Consider the following 13,730-nt stretch of genomic DNA (forward strand, 5'->3'; position numbering starts at 1 on the left):
ATATGAAAACATATGCACATATTGATCTTGGTGTTCTGGAACACAGACGGTATGCTATCTCAGACTCCGTAAAAGCCGAATGGTACTGGACACTTCTTTCAGTAGCGAACTAAATTCTTATGGACAGTGATATCGTACGTGGCTGTGGAACATAGTCTCATACTTCCAAGGAGGAAAATAAAGGTGCTTATGGATATTCTTTATTTATACAGGTCTGTTACAATAGTATTGTTTGGACAGTGAAATCTTGGAAACTACCATTTAATGCAGTTTAGTTAACTCGGACTGAAAGACAAACACGTTGTAGGTATGTCATAAAATGGACACTTGGAAGATCAAATTGAAGATGATAAAGTAACATCAAAACAAAACTTTGGGAAAGAGGTTGCAACGATAGGACATAGTTAAAATTGGCTCAGAATAATTTATATTAGCAGAATTAATTGTCAAGATGTTTGGGGTTTTCTTAGCGGAGAGGGTCATCGTTTTGTATTATACACACAGAGTAGACTTTCGATTCAAATTACCCTTCTTCTTTGTTAGATTTAAAACATGAAAGCGAAAGCGTATTGTTTTACTTTTTATAGGGATTTGCAAGAAACCATAGGAGATGCCGCGCATCTGCAGGGACTTTGCGTTTCTGCAGTAGTCTTCTCACGGGAATCTAAAGGCGATGAAGATAGATTACTCTGAATTCGTTGTTTTCGGATACTGGAATTGTTGATTACTCTCTCAACGTCTTTCTTGATGCCACATTCCTGTCTTTCTTTGGCACATGAGGCTCCCTCTGAGACAGAAATGCGACCGAAACCAGTTTTGGCTGTCAGCGAGAGACTGGCATGCTGATACCAAACGCATGGCTGTGGGATTACCAGTTGAGTGGTTTCAAACATCTCATTAAGGTAGTTTAATTACATAACAATTATCAAGACAGGCTTGTAAGCAGTAATGCGGCCTGTGAAGAGCGATTATCTTCTCTAAGAGGTCTTTGAAATAGATTATTGTGGATGTCACAAGAACAGCCCAAATACAGAAAATAATTTGAATAAAGAATTGTGTATCTCTGAGTAAGGGAATCCTATAGCGAGCATAATATTAGGTTACTCAAACAGTGGCGCGTATTTCTCTTGGGAGAACGTATGTATGTATGTGTGTGTGTGCATGTATGCATGCGTTTTCATGATTTGCCTTTGACATTTAATCAACGCTTGATATTAGATTCTGTTTAAAGTTAAGAAATTAAATTAATGTAAGTCATTCATGAGATACCGACAACTGACAGTCGTTCACTGTAGCCCAGGATTCAGTAACGCTTTCACACAAGACCAACATTGTACTCATTACCAAGACGTGCAAGTCCCATACACATCTTTACTTCATATTTTTCTAAGATCAAATTTCACGTAATTAATTCGCCGATTTCCTGTCAGTGAGACCCTTCGTCTAGCATCTTACAGAGCTGTCGTAAAGACATCAAGCTAAGAAACGATCCTAGCAGCTCTCGTAATGAATGACAGTTTTTCAGGATTGTATGTAAAGACTGACCGTCAGACACACAAATAGAAAGAGTTCTTGTGTTTACATTTCCCTACTGTCCCTGGAAAATGGGGTCAAAAGTATCCAATTACTTCCAGAGTAAGTCCCGAGTCTGAAACATGGAAGCTTGGAGTTTCATTTAGCAGCTGGGTGGTAAGATCCAAGACGGTCTCAATGGCGGTGTAATGAAAATAAGGCGCGCTCTGTATACGAAGCGTGGAACAACTTAAAAAATATGACTTAATTTTCTGATTTATTTAAAATTTTATTTTGCATGAGTTATTTATGACCTAGGCCTATTTAAAAGCGCTTAAAAAGGATGTTTATTTTCATCTAAACCGACTACAGGACGTGTTTTTCTTCCTAGGAAAGGTTACCACGGGATAAGGCGGACGAAGCCTCAGTATGATCGGTCACCTCCACCTGGTCCAGAGATTAAGACTGCGTGGAGTTTTACCTCCAGCGACGGTGTAGTACTGAGGTACAGAGACACGTTTTCTGCAGTACTACACAGCCATATTATATTTCGAAACGACGAAGTGATTTGTCGGTATTCACATTAAAAAATGCCAGTGACTGGTTATTTGATAGAGATTAATTTTACAGAATCTGATGGTGATTTTACCTGTAATATAATAAAGGTCTAAAGAAATTGGTGGTTGGCCTATAACATACAATTTTACTTAATTTTATTCGCGCCCGTAAAGTTTAAACCTTGTTGTTGTATAGTGACGTTTCGGTGCCCGGAGTAATCAGTATCCTAAATCCAGGTAACGTAATCAAAACACCCTGTTAGCCGGCTAGCCAAAGGAATGTCTGCCAGAAACTACACAGTCTTAAGATAGACTCACAGGGTTTATAATCGCCTCGTACTATTATAACAGGGCTGGTTGAACGCTGCATTAAAGTTTACAGCGTAACATAATACCACAGCATTGAGGTCATTTCTGTTCAGTGCAGACGGAGAGAGAAAATGAAGTTTGTGAAGAAAGAAATGGGTGAAGTTTCTGGGTAATTCTATATTTGTTTCTAGCGTTGATAAGTACACAAACTTTCATACGTCAGATGATTGAAGTGTCATGTTTGGAAATGTATTCTGTGCATAGCGTAACAATTCTGAAGCGTTCGTGAGAAATTGATCTTTGAAGTCTTTGAATGCATGGGAGTTCTCGGTTTTGGAATCTTCCTGATGGGGAGTCCCCATTCTGTCACTTTTCTGAAAAACGCGTGTAGAATTTCTCGTAAATTTCTCGTAAATTGCCCGTTTTTTGTTCAATTTAAACTAAAACTGGATTGTGCAGACAAATATTAGTATAAAAATTATTGGAAGTGTTTTCAGCTGTTACCGAGTTGTTACATGCGGACGGACAGACATGTGGACAAGCGAATACGCGCATGTTTACAGCCCTGTAAGTGTTATAATGACACAACATGGCGCACAGATCTGTTTAACTCGGATTATAGAAGTTAAACTTTATAATGGAGACCCTGCCTTGAGAAGTTAATTATTTGCTTGATAAAATGATCGACATTAGAGATGGCAGGCGCACTGGAACATGTTTCTTTAATATCTGTCCTATGTAGAACAAGAATTTATTGAGTAAATATATTTTTATTTTGTAGACCTATTTTATATTATTGACGTCAATGAATTTGTTAATTACTGATGAACAGAAACTTCAGCCTACATCTGTACCATATTAAAATCTATTGATCTCTGTTTACTTGACATATTTATGCTTTGAATTTGCCATCATCATTGTGTATATACGACATTACCTCTAAATTATTTGTGTATTATTAGTTCTTTTATTAATATACTTTTTATTAGATCTGTGCCTATTATAAAATTGTTATTTAGATATAATTATGTTCATGAACTATTTTATAAGCTGTCTATTACATTATTCGTCCTACGTTTTAGCATTTTATGCACACCTCTAATTTCTGTGTGTTTCCATTAATTTTGGTAGCTCGTATATTCTTGGCTGTAGCTTCTGAAACGTTGCTTAACTTCTAGCAGACTACACGTTGCTACAAACCATCTTCAGACTCTCCGCCTTGGAAAACTCAAATCCTATCTGTTACTTTTGTCGTTTGTATTATGTGACATTTAAATTGTCGTCCATTGGACTGTTTTTATTTTTTATTTATTTTTTGTTGAGAACTGAGTGTGTGCGATGTTCATGCATTTGTGTTACTGGATGTTTTGCCAGTATGACTGTTTTGATGTTTTGGTGTGCGCCATGTTTATCAGTTTTCATATTATTGTCACTAGTTTGTTGCTAATTTTAGTTACTTACCTGAACATTATGTTATTTTACCTTCTGTTTGTCACACACGATGTACTTTATTACGCATGTCCTGCTGTGTAGTGGTTTACGTCCTATGTTGTGTGTAGGTTGCCTTGGTCTGCGACTATCTGATGTGGAATCGGTTATAGTGATTGCTGGTGTGTGGGACGCAACACAGGGGTTAGGTGAGTGAATTACTGTTTAACATCGAGGTGTGAGAAAGTATGGTTAAATAAATCGACTTTTCTATAGAAACAATAAGCAGATAAAATATTTTTAACTCATTGGTAGCAGGCATTTCCTGTTCTGTGTGTTACAACCAGCCTAAAATCTCTCATTCTATTTGTCTAACAACCATTCTATTAATAATAATATTCTTTTATTTGGACAAATTAGTCGTAGATGTTGTTAATGGATGTAGCATTCAGTCATGTGGATGTGTATCCTGTCACGTCTGTATTTTATTATTTCTTTGGGAGATAAATTAGTTTTTTCTATTAAAAATGTAGCTGTATGAAGATATGATTGTTAACCAAATAAATTTATTCAAAATTCTGCACAGTGACAACAATGGAGTAATCTTATAAACACGTAACCGTTGATTAGAGAGAGTAACTCTGATATAGGAAATTCTATCACGGAGCGTTACAGAATGCAAATTTTCTGGATTCTTTATTTCGCCGCATTATTAGAATATTTTTAAAGCCAAGGGGTTCTTTCTGTGAGTGATCTCAGTTGTTTTGAAACATTTTGTGTGTAAGTTTTCCCAAATGTTAAAAGAAGTAATTATTTTTGTAGGCGTTAGTCAAGTGAAACTAAAACCATAGCCAGGAAAGATTCATCTTCACGACTCTGCCTTTAAATATCTGCACCGATTTTAATGAGGATCCAAAGACGGGGTTGACGAGGTGACGAGAAATAAAGTTGTTGTCCCCTGATGATAATTGGAATAAAATCTTGTAGTTTGTAGTCATTTCACTGCATCGACTGAGTCTGATACTTGTAGCCTTAACTAGAATGTGTTAGGATATTCGTAAATGGCTCGGGAACGAGACATTGCAGTCGTCTTACGAAGGGGGTGCACGAGTTGAATATTAAGTAGCCTTCTGTCACTCAGTGTAGCCGATAGTACGGAATTAGACGTGCACAGAAGTCCTCCTGAAATAGGTCTGTTTTGTGTTTCACAGAGTGCCACATTCCGGTACGGAAATACGACGAACACAAGACGTCGTCGAATCAGGACGCTTTCAGTAGCTTCCGAGTTCGCGAACTGACCCGGGCATCGGCTGTAATGGCCGAGTCTTTGTGGTTTAACTCAGGTTATCCTGTGAAAGTGTGCTAAAATAGGACATTAACGCTTACGTACGTGTTCTTTCCAATTTATAATTTTTAGTCTTTCATCAGTTCAACGCCATAATTGCTTTTGTACTGAAGTCTTTATGAAATGGAGACCATTTACAGGGATGCAGACTACAGAAAGACATTTTTTTATATTCTACTCGTCTTCTTCATCCTATCTATTAACCTGTTTCGTTATCGTTTACCTAGTATTCTCGTTTTATTTCTTTTTATCATGCGCTTTGTCTGTCTGCTTAATACTTTTGTTTAACGTCTTGACACGTACACTTATATGTTTAAATTCTGAAAAGTCTATAAATCTTACACAGTTGAAAAGCCGTCATAATGAATCCATAAATGTTTACCAAAACTTTATACCTTCGATCTGAATCATATTAGAAATTTGCGTTCATTTCTATAACTTAATTTTTCATCAACTTTTACAGGACAGTGGTCACTTGAGTTATCTCCACAGCCATTTCATTCTTTGTTTTTCGGTTTATTTAAGTATCTGCGTCTGAAAGCTTGTGACGTCAGATATGGAGAATGCGCTAAATTAACAACACAAGAGATTTTGTTTGTCTTGAACATTAAGTCTGTTTCTGTTCGTAGAGCATATATAAATTATTGATCTCTTAAATACTAATTGATGCTGTGCAGTGGAGTAAATTAAACACTGCGGTCTGCACTTGAAAGCTGACGTACAAGGGTCAGTGACCGTTAAAAATAAATGTATAACAATTTTGTAAAGAAGGAAGAGTGCAAATAGGTGTTTGAGAACAGAGTGGCGTGGATAAAATTTGAAGCTAATTAAGAGGATGTATGAGGAAAACAAATAAAGATCTACATAGTGAGAATTTTTATGACTTGTTTCCTCCTCAAAATACTAATAGATAATGAAATTAAGGAGGGCATTGAAGAGGCAGGCTATATTTTTGGGCACATGAAGACCTGAAGAAAACAACATTTCGAAGACCTATGTATGAATTTAGGATAATATTAAAGTGGATCTTAACGTAATGGTTTTAAGGATGTAGACTAGAGTAAACTGGCTTAGGATAGGAACTAATGGCTGCTTTAGTGGACACTGTAATAAACATTTGGGTTCTGTATAACAGTCATATTTCTTGACCAGTTCAATAATTATAAAATTTTGAATGCTGTTGTTGCTGCGTATTATTTTAAAAATGGCGAAATTATGGCTGATTTTAGTTTGAATACATTATATGCAGCGTGTATCTTGTTTGTAGGTATCCAGATTTCAGTATAAGTCGAATGAAGAAGAACTAAGGGGCGAACAGTACATGATGGAGTGCAAAGTATTTTAAAATTATATTATTCGGAATAAATTGGAATCTGGAGACAGCAGGATATTGTCCGATTCATGAAGGAAGCGGGCGACGATACTAAGTTGGCCTCTTTGGAAATACCAGAGAAAAGGCGAAATGTCTAGGGGAAGCTGATTCAATGCCAACGATAATTTTGAATCTTCTAGCGTACTTACACAATATTGCAAAATATTTTTTCGAGAAACTATTAGTTAATTAGCTGGTCAAGGAATTTACCGTTTATGTGATACCTGAATGTCCATCATTGGAACCTTCACTAAGGCAGTTGAACGCAGTTAAACATTTCACATTTCCAAGTTTTAATACCAAATTTCGTATAGAGATGTTGAAAAAATCAGCTTGGACATTCTGTCAGTTCGAGTAAACCTGTTATGTGGTCCAGTTGTAATTCACTTCATGGCAGCGTTCCGTGACATACAACTGGGAAGCCAGCCCTATGTAAAGAGTTACATTAGCAAACAAACTTCATTAGGGGATGTCTAACTGGTGGACATTTTATCGTACAACCGACTGTCGAATGGTTTTCTTTCTGACGTGGAACCATCCATAACCGACAACTTTCGTCTTCTGTTGCCGGAAGGTTGAATTTTACTAGTATCGTATCCGTATTCATTGGAAAATTAAAAGTAAACAAAGACTTTTCTGTACTAGAAGAATGGTTACTAACCGTGACCACCGACTGTTATCATCAATAATACAAACATTTCAAAAGCAACAAGTCTTAATTGTAGGAATTTATATTATTCTTCGTGTCCAAAATAAACTTTGTAGGTACTCAACTATTTTTCGATACAGTCAAATGGTAAAAATTCTTATAAGTTGAAAAAAGGCATGACATTTTTTGTCACAGTTCCGTTGTTTGTAAATTTGTATTACTCCAGTTGACACCCAGATTCGTAGGTGCAGCACTTACTTTTAAGTTTGCAACTTGAATCAAACTAATGATAACTATAGTAGTAGCTAGACTGGCTTTTAAATTAGAATATCTTGCATCGTGACGTGTAGGTTAGAATATGTAGCTTGTAATATCATTACGAGATAAGACAATGTGTTGGAACTTAGACAGAGTGAGATTGTAAATTGTCAGCTAAATTAGCATGCCTCAGGGTTCGAAGCGGAGACCTCCTGTGTAGAAACCTCAGAGGCATATTCCAATAAGACCACCCGGTATCGTTTGTGATAGAATTATAATAACCATAAATAGTACGCTTTAGAAAGAAAGCCCCCCCCCCACCACACCATGCTGTCTTTTAAACATGTTCCTCGTCAGAAATGTACAATACGTGAAAGCTGCGGGAAATCTATTGCATTAAAATTAAAATGTGTTCTCTAACGTGATTCAATGGTGACTGGCTGAAAAATTTAAATTTTTTATCTTCTTTGTTAACTACTCTCGTACTGAAGAAAAAAAGATGGCTGCAAGTTCCCCATGTCTTATCCCGTTTCATAACCCATGCCTATTGTGTTGGGACATCAGTAGCATGTGCTTTGCCAAGCAAAACGTCGTTATTTCTGTAAAGTATTGCAACCATAAGCGACTTATATCTCACGCTTTTATTGGCCTCGATTTTAAAATAAGTTCGAATGAAGACGATATGTTTATGAGGTCAGAAGTTTTAGTTTTCTAGAATTTCACTGCTTTACTTTATAATTTATGAAATCATATTCAACGAAGCCCGTTAAATAGAAGGAAACAGAACAGAAGTACGTAGAAGTGGACGGGACATGAGGACATGCCACTAGTAAATTTGTAGTTAACATTTGTCTCTGCCCGTGAAAGAAACATGAACCAAAGGTATTTGAGAACGTCCTGAGGAGAATATTTGGATCTAAAAGAGAGGAAGTAACACGAGGCCTCAGAGAATTACACGATTAAGTACATTATTTGTACTCTTGTAGTGTTCAAAATGCATTTTAAAAAATGGGTGGAGAATGTATCACGCTGGCGGAGTTGGAAAATTCATACAGTAAAATGGAAGAAGGATACCATATCATGGACCGGATTCAGCTGGCTTAGGATATGGTTCAGTGGCTGAATCTTGTGAATACGGTAATTAATTTCGTGTCTCATAAATTGCTGGGATGTTTTTGACATGCTGAGCGACTATCAGATAATCAAAAGGACTCTCTTCTACGAATTTATTAGGATGAAACAGTGGAAGGCAAGGTCTCTACTCTGAGTTTTCCCGACCAAAGTGTTCTGTGTACTTTTTCTCGTATTCCGCATACCTCTCCCTTTTCATCATCTTTAATTTAATCGTTTTAACAGTATGAGGGGAGGTATAACATTTCCTTCAGTATTAAATGTTACTCCCTAAACCGGCCGTCGGCCCCATAAATTTCCACACGTGGTTTATTTCCTAGAGATAAAGCGGTCTGAGCGTGAAGGTATCGCTCACTCCCGTTTAGTACTGAGGTGAACAAGGTGTGGAGCGTTATTTATGAATGGTAATATCGAGATCTTTTAATTTAAAGAAGTAATGTTTTGTAAGTACCGCTATTAAGTCACACGCATCCGCGAATACTAACGATACCACGACACTGAACACGCCATTTGAGGAACAACACACGTTTGGTTGTAAATGAGACTGTTTACAAACAGACGTGTGTTGTTGTAGGAATAACTTCATTGTCTCTTACGTGGCTGAGAGCACTAACAGAAATTGATTTTCTCTGTACTGTTTGTTCAGAAATTATTATGGTATGTAATCAGATGACAAACTACTGTACGTTTGACTGCTGAGAACAAGTAATTCAAATTTCGATAATGTCGTCGCCCTAAATTTCCTGAAAACAAGCAAGATCACTCAAAACACTTAACTGTTAAATATCTGTCCCTACTCAAATTGATTCAGCGTAGTCATGTCATAAAATATATTTTAACGGAAATTAATTTAGAGTGCGGTCAGTTATGTATGAGAATTTAGTTTGCTCTGACATTGATAAATTCGTAACCTATTAAAATGTTATACTTGGTGATACAAAGATAACGCTCTGATCTTTACTCGCTTCGTTCCTGTTTCGAATCCCGATCGGACGCCGGTGATAATGACTGAATATTTCCGTGATTCTTTTCGTAGCAGGCAAGTAAATATCTTCCGAATTTAACTTCTCATATATCATATTCACATCTCATTCGGGTGCTATATAATATCCGCAGCTGTAATTAACACCGTCAAATAACGTAAAAATAAAATGCATTTTTGTAGTTTGAGTTTAATATAATCTTCCAATCACCTCTGTCTTTGAAGTGATCGTATTTTTGAGAGATTTCTGCGGAAGAGGTTTGTAAGTGTCCTTTTTTCCCCACCCGCCTGAGCTGTGTGTGTCAAAATCCTTCGCTGCCTGGTACTTTACCATTTAATTTACCTGTAGGCCGTGTTTTGTTAATCATTTCTTATGTGTAACGTGTGAAAGGCTGCTGTTGTTTAAAAAATAAGATTAATCAAGCACTGAAGTGGGAAGTATTATTGGTATTGTTCAAAATTTAGAGTCAATGAAGCGTGCACCAACAGACTTCCATAGAACATAATATTTTAAAAATAGGATACATAAGAACTTGGTTGATTTCGCTAGGATTTTCATTCTCATTGGATAATTTTAATCTTTATTTATTACTAACCAAAACAGCTGGATCTTTTCCCCCGGATATAAAGCGTATGTGGTATGAAACTGACATATCAGCTGTTAAACAACGAAATAAAGAATGAATGGTTCTATACCTCACGACTTCAAACGTATTTGTCGCTTGGTTCTTAATGAACACCGATGATAATATAATATTTCACCGGCCAGCGGTCCCTAAGTAGAAATAATTGCGCATTCCTCTTACGTATAGGGTAAACACAGGCTACACTGCATTGTTTCATGGAAAATAGACTGTTTGCTGCTGGAGTCACAGAAGACTTTTTGTCTGTGAAGTTTCATACTCTAATGTCCCTCTGTGACGACCTTCATTCGCAGAAACGTTCGCAACCAAATTTTACAAATGAACGTATGTTAGTTCCACCATGCTTGTCTGTCTGCATGTCTTAATTCAAGCATGGCTGAATGAATTATCATGAAATTTGATACTGGGCATTTGTACTAAAAATTTTCGACATATTTTCATTGAAATCCGACAACAGTGATGAGCACTTTACATGAAAACCTCCATGCGTTTATGAGCCTTTAAGTAACTGGATGAGAAATCCCCAGATTACCATTGTCGTCATGATTGTTGGTTTTAAACCCCGAATGGGGAACCCCAGTCAGTTGCGCAACATGGAAGAATCCTTCATGATGACCAGAAAGCGGCACAGGCAACAGAAACCTCGCGCATGCAAAGGAAATTGACCCCAGACAACCGTAACAACACTGGCGCCATTTGTGAAGGTCAAAACTCGAATTCTATAGAACGAACCAAAATTGTTAGGCCGTGCCTACATTTCCTAACTAGTTCTGAAAGCTCTTTGAATAATTTACAAACTGTCCTCTCTATCTTTCTTTCTTTTACTCTCTTCGCAAGTCTCATTTATTTAATGCCATGTAATGATAAGCATTTGCTTGGTAATCTTGTTTGAAGTCAAAGGCTGCTCATTCCGATCTGATAACTTTCAGGAGTACTCAATTGGCCACTTAGAACGAGGTTGTATTTTCAGCGACACCATTAGTGTAGGTCCTCATTTATGTTTCATATAATTTTCTTTTTAAGTTGCAGTATTAACCACGCTATATATGGTAGCTTTTAAACGATTTTCGCTGGTCTCTTTCAATGCCTGCTGTGAGTTTCGGGTCATTTGATTTTTACTGCTTCTGTAGCTAATGAGCTTATGAACTAGAGATAGAAGAAGCTGTTGAAAAAGTAACGAGCGACTTGGAGTCACGCTCCGTGTATTTCTCGTGCACATGCATGTCAGTATTATGCTAATAATTTGCTAGCGGTAGTGAAGGGAAATGATTATCGGCCTGAGCTCTTATGGGGGACATTTAGACGAGCTGGGAATAACCCAACCTCCTCTTCTTCATCTGACTGTAAGATTTATAACTCTCACAGTGATAGTTTTTAAAAGAAAACTCCCTCTTTGCATTAAGAGATATTAGATTCTTCGTATGATATGAGGTTTTCACAGCGGTGAGTATGAAGTTTTCTGTCTTATGGGTTGTTGCGCCGTGTAGTCTGGTCGCTGTTTACCAACGTTTCAGAGGTCATACTGCCTCCGTCTTCAGGGCGATGAGTATGAAGATTTCTGTCTTATGGGTTGTTGCGCCGTGTAGTCTGGTCGATGTTTACCAACGTTTCGGAGGTCATACTGCCTTCGTCATCAGGGCGATGAGTATGAAGAATTCTGTCTTCTGGGTTGTTGCGCTGTATAGTCTGCCAATTGGCACATTCATCGCCCTGTCTGGTCTGGTCGATGTTTACCAACGTTTCAGAGGTCATACTGCCTCCGTATTCAGGGCGATGAGTATGAAGATTTCTGTCTTCTGGGTTGTTGCGCTGTATAGTCTGGTCGATGTTTACCAACGTTTCAGAGGTCATACTGCCTCCGTCTTCAGGGCGATGAGTATGAAGATTTCTGTCTTCTGGGTTGTTGCGCCGTGTAGTCTGGTCGATGTTAACCAACGATTCAGAGGTCGTACTGCCTCCGTCTTCAGGGCGATGAGTATGAAGATTTCTGTCTTCTGGGTTATTGCGCTGTATAGTCTGCCAATTGGCACATTCATCGCCCTGATGACGGAGGAAGTATGACCTCTGAAACGTTGGTGAACATCGACCAGACTACACAGCGCAACAACCCAGAAGACAGAAATCTTCATTAGATTCTTCGTCCACTGGTTTCACTGCTCTGCTTACAGCTAGCTAACATTAGCATTAGCATTAATCTTATTTGTTCTGTTACAATGCATGCACGGTTACAAAGCAGTGGCCAGCCAACTCGCTGTTTCAAAAACATAAAGGAAACAACCCTGTGTTAAATGGGAACCTCTCCCCGGAATAGGCAATAGAGTGAAAACTAATGAAGATCAGTATTAATAAACAGAAACACTTTGACATTTTAATTACGCACTTCAGTGTTTATCTTTTAGAAAGCTGGCTGTCTTTTGGGTTGTAACGCCATGTAGTGTGATGGAAGTTTACTAACGTTTCAGAGGTCCTTGCTGCCTCCATCACTAGGACGATTAATAAGTGAGACTTTGACCTTTGAGGTTTCCAGACCTCAGATTAAAATTAGACGTTATATGCAAAAAACATGTTAGAATAGCTGTTGATTCTTATAACTTCAAGGTATATGTAAACTTGTTCTTGAGACTAAAATACCGTGTCATTAACGTAAACACGAGACGTGGTTTGTTACGTTCACGGTGACTAGGTGTCAATCAGATAGGAGACTGGGTAGTTTCAAGAGCGTTGTGGCGATTAAGGAAACAGTGCTCTGCCGGATATCGAACTAAGTCTTCCATGACAAAGGAAATCTGGCTGACCGAATCCGGCTTATGTTAAATAACGGTACACAATACCTTCATGAAACATATTACATTATGAACAAAGTAACGCAAATATTGTCTCAGATTAAATAAACTCCGTTGTACAGATCTTTCGAAAGTTGTTAGTTGCGTAGCCGATAAAGAAATTCTCCGCTCATGTGGAATACGAGGTGCGATCGGAAAGTTTCCAGACTGCGCCTACTTAAAAAAAAAAAAATCGTACACTTATCTCAGGTATTAAATTCATCCTTCACCCTCGAAGTAGTTCCCCTGGGAGTGAACACAACGATCCCAGCGCCGCTGCCAAGCCTGGAAGCATCCCTGGAAATCTTTCTTTGTCAGCCTGTCAAGCACCATCTGCGATTCTGCCTGAATCTCTTCTATCGTCTCAAATCTCCTTCCCTTTAGCTGAATTTTCATCTTTAGGAAGAGGAAGAAGTCACACGGAGCTAAATCCGGCGATCCGGCAAGATCTTTGAGCTCCTGGCAAACGAGAAGTCGATTCTGCTTCTGGTCCTCAGACAGGAGCCTTGGCACAAACTTGGCTGCGATGCGTCGCATGTGGAGTTCTTCCTTTAGAATCAGCTGACAGGTCCCATAGCCTATCCCAACAATGTCGCACAAGTCGTTGATGGTACGACGTCGATCTTTGTGAATGGCCTGCCGAATCTTCGTAACATTTTCGGGCGTTGTGCTCGAAGATGGTCGTCCAGAACGCTCGTCATCATCGACAGAGGTTCGGCCA

At 38.1% G+C, this 13,730-nt stretch overlaps 1 protein-coding gene across 12 annotated transcripts in view; it reads left to right on the top strand.

Annotated features, from left to right (window-relative positions):
- Positions 1-13,730, top strand: part of LOC110828488 (uncharacterized) — a 727,302-nt gene that overhangs the window by 202,012 nt on the left and 511,560 nt on the right. For 8 of the 12 annotated variants that reach the window (XM_087346524.1, XM_087346537.1, XM_087346523.1 and 5 more), the window contains one exon: positions 3,938-4,015. The exons of the other annotated variants lie outside the window; for them this stretch is intronic. The gene's annotated coding sequence lies outside the window, so the exon portion shown is untranslated. The remainder of the gene's footprint in view (positions 1-3,937; positions 4,016-13,730) is intronic. 12 annotated transcript variants of the gene reach the window in all.

Source organism: Zootermopsis nevadensis, unplaced genomic scaffold, assembly GCF_977971745.1.
Source record: "Zootermopsis nevadensis isolate Lab colony 2312 unplaced genomic scaffold, Znev_1.0 Znev_ptg000010l, whole genome shotgun sequence".
Taxonomy (NCBI): domain Eukaryota; kingdom Metazoa; phylum Arthropoda; class Insecta; order Blattodea; family Termopsidae; genus Zootermopsis; species Zootermopsis nevadensis.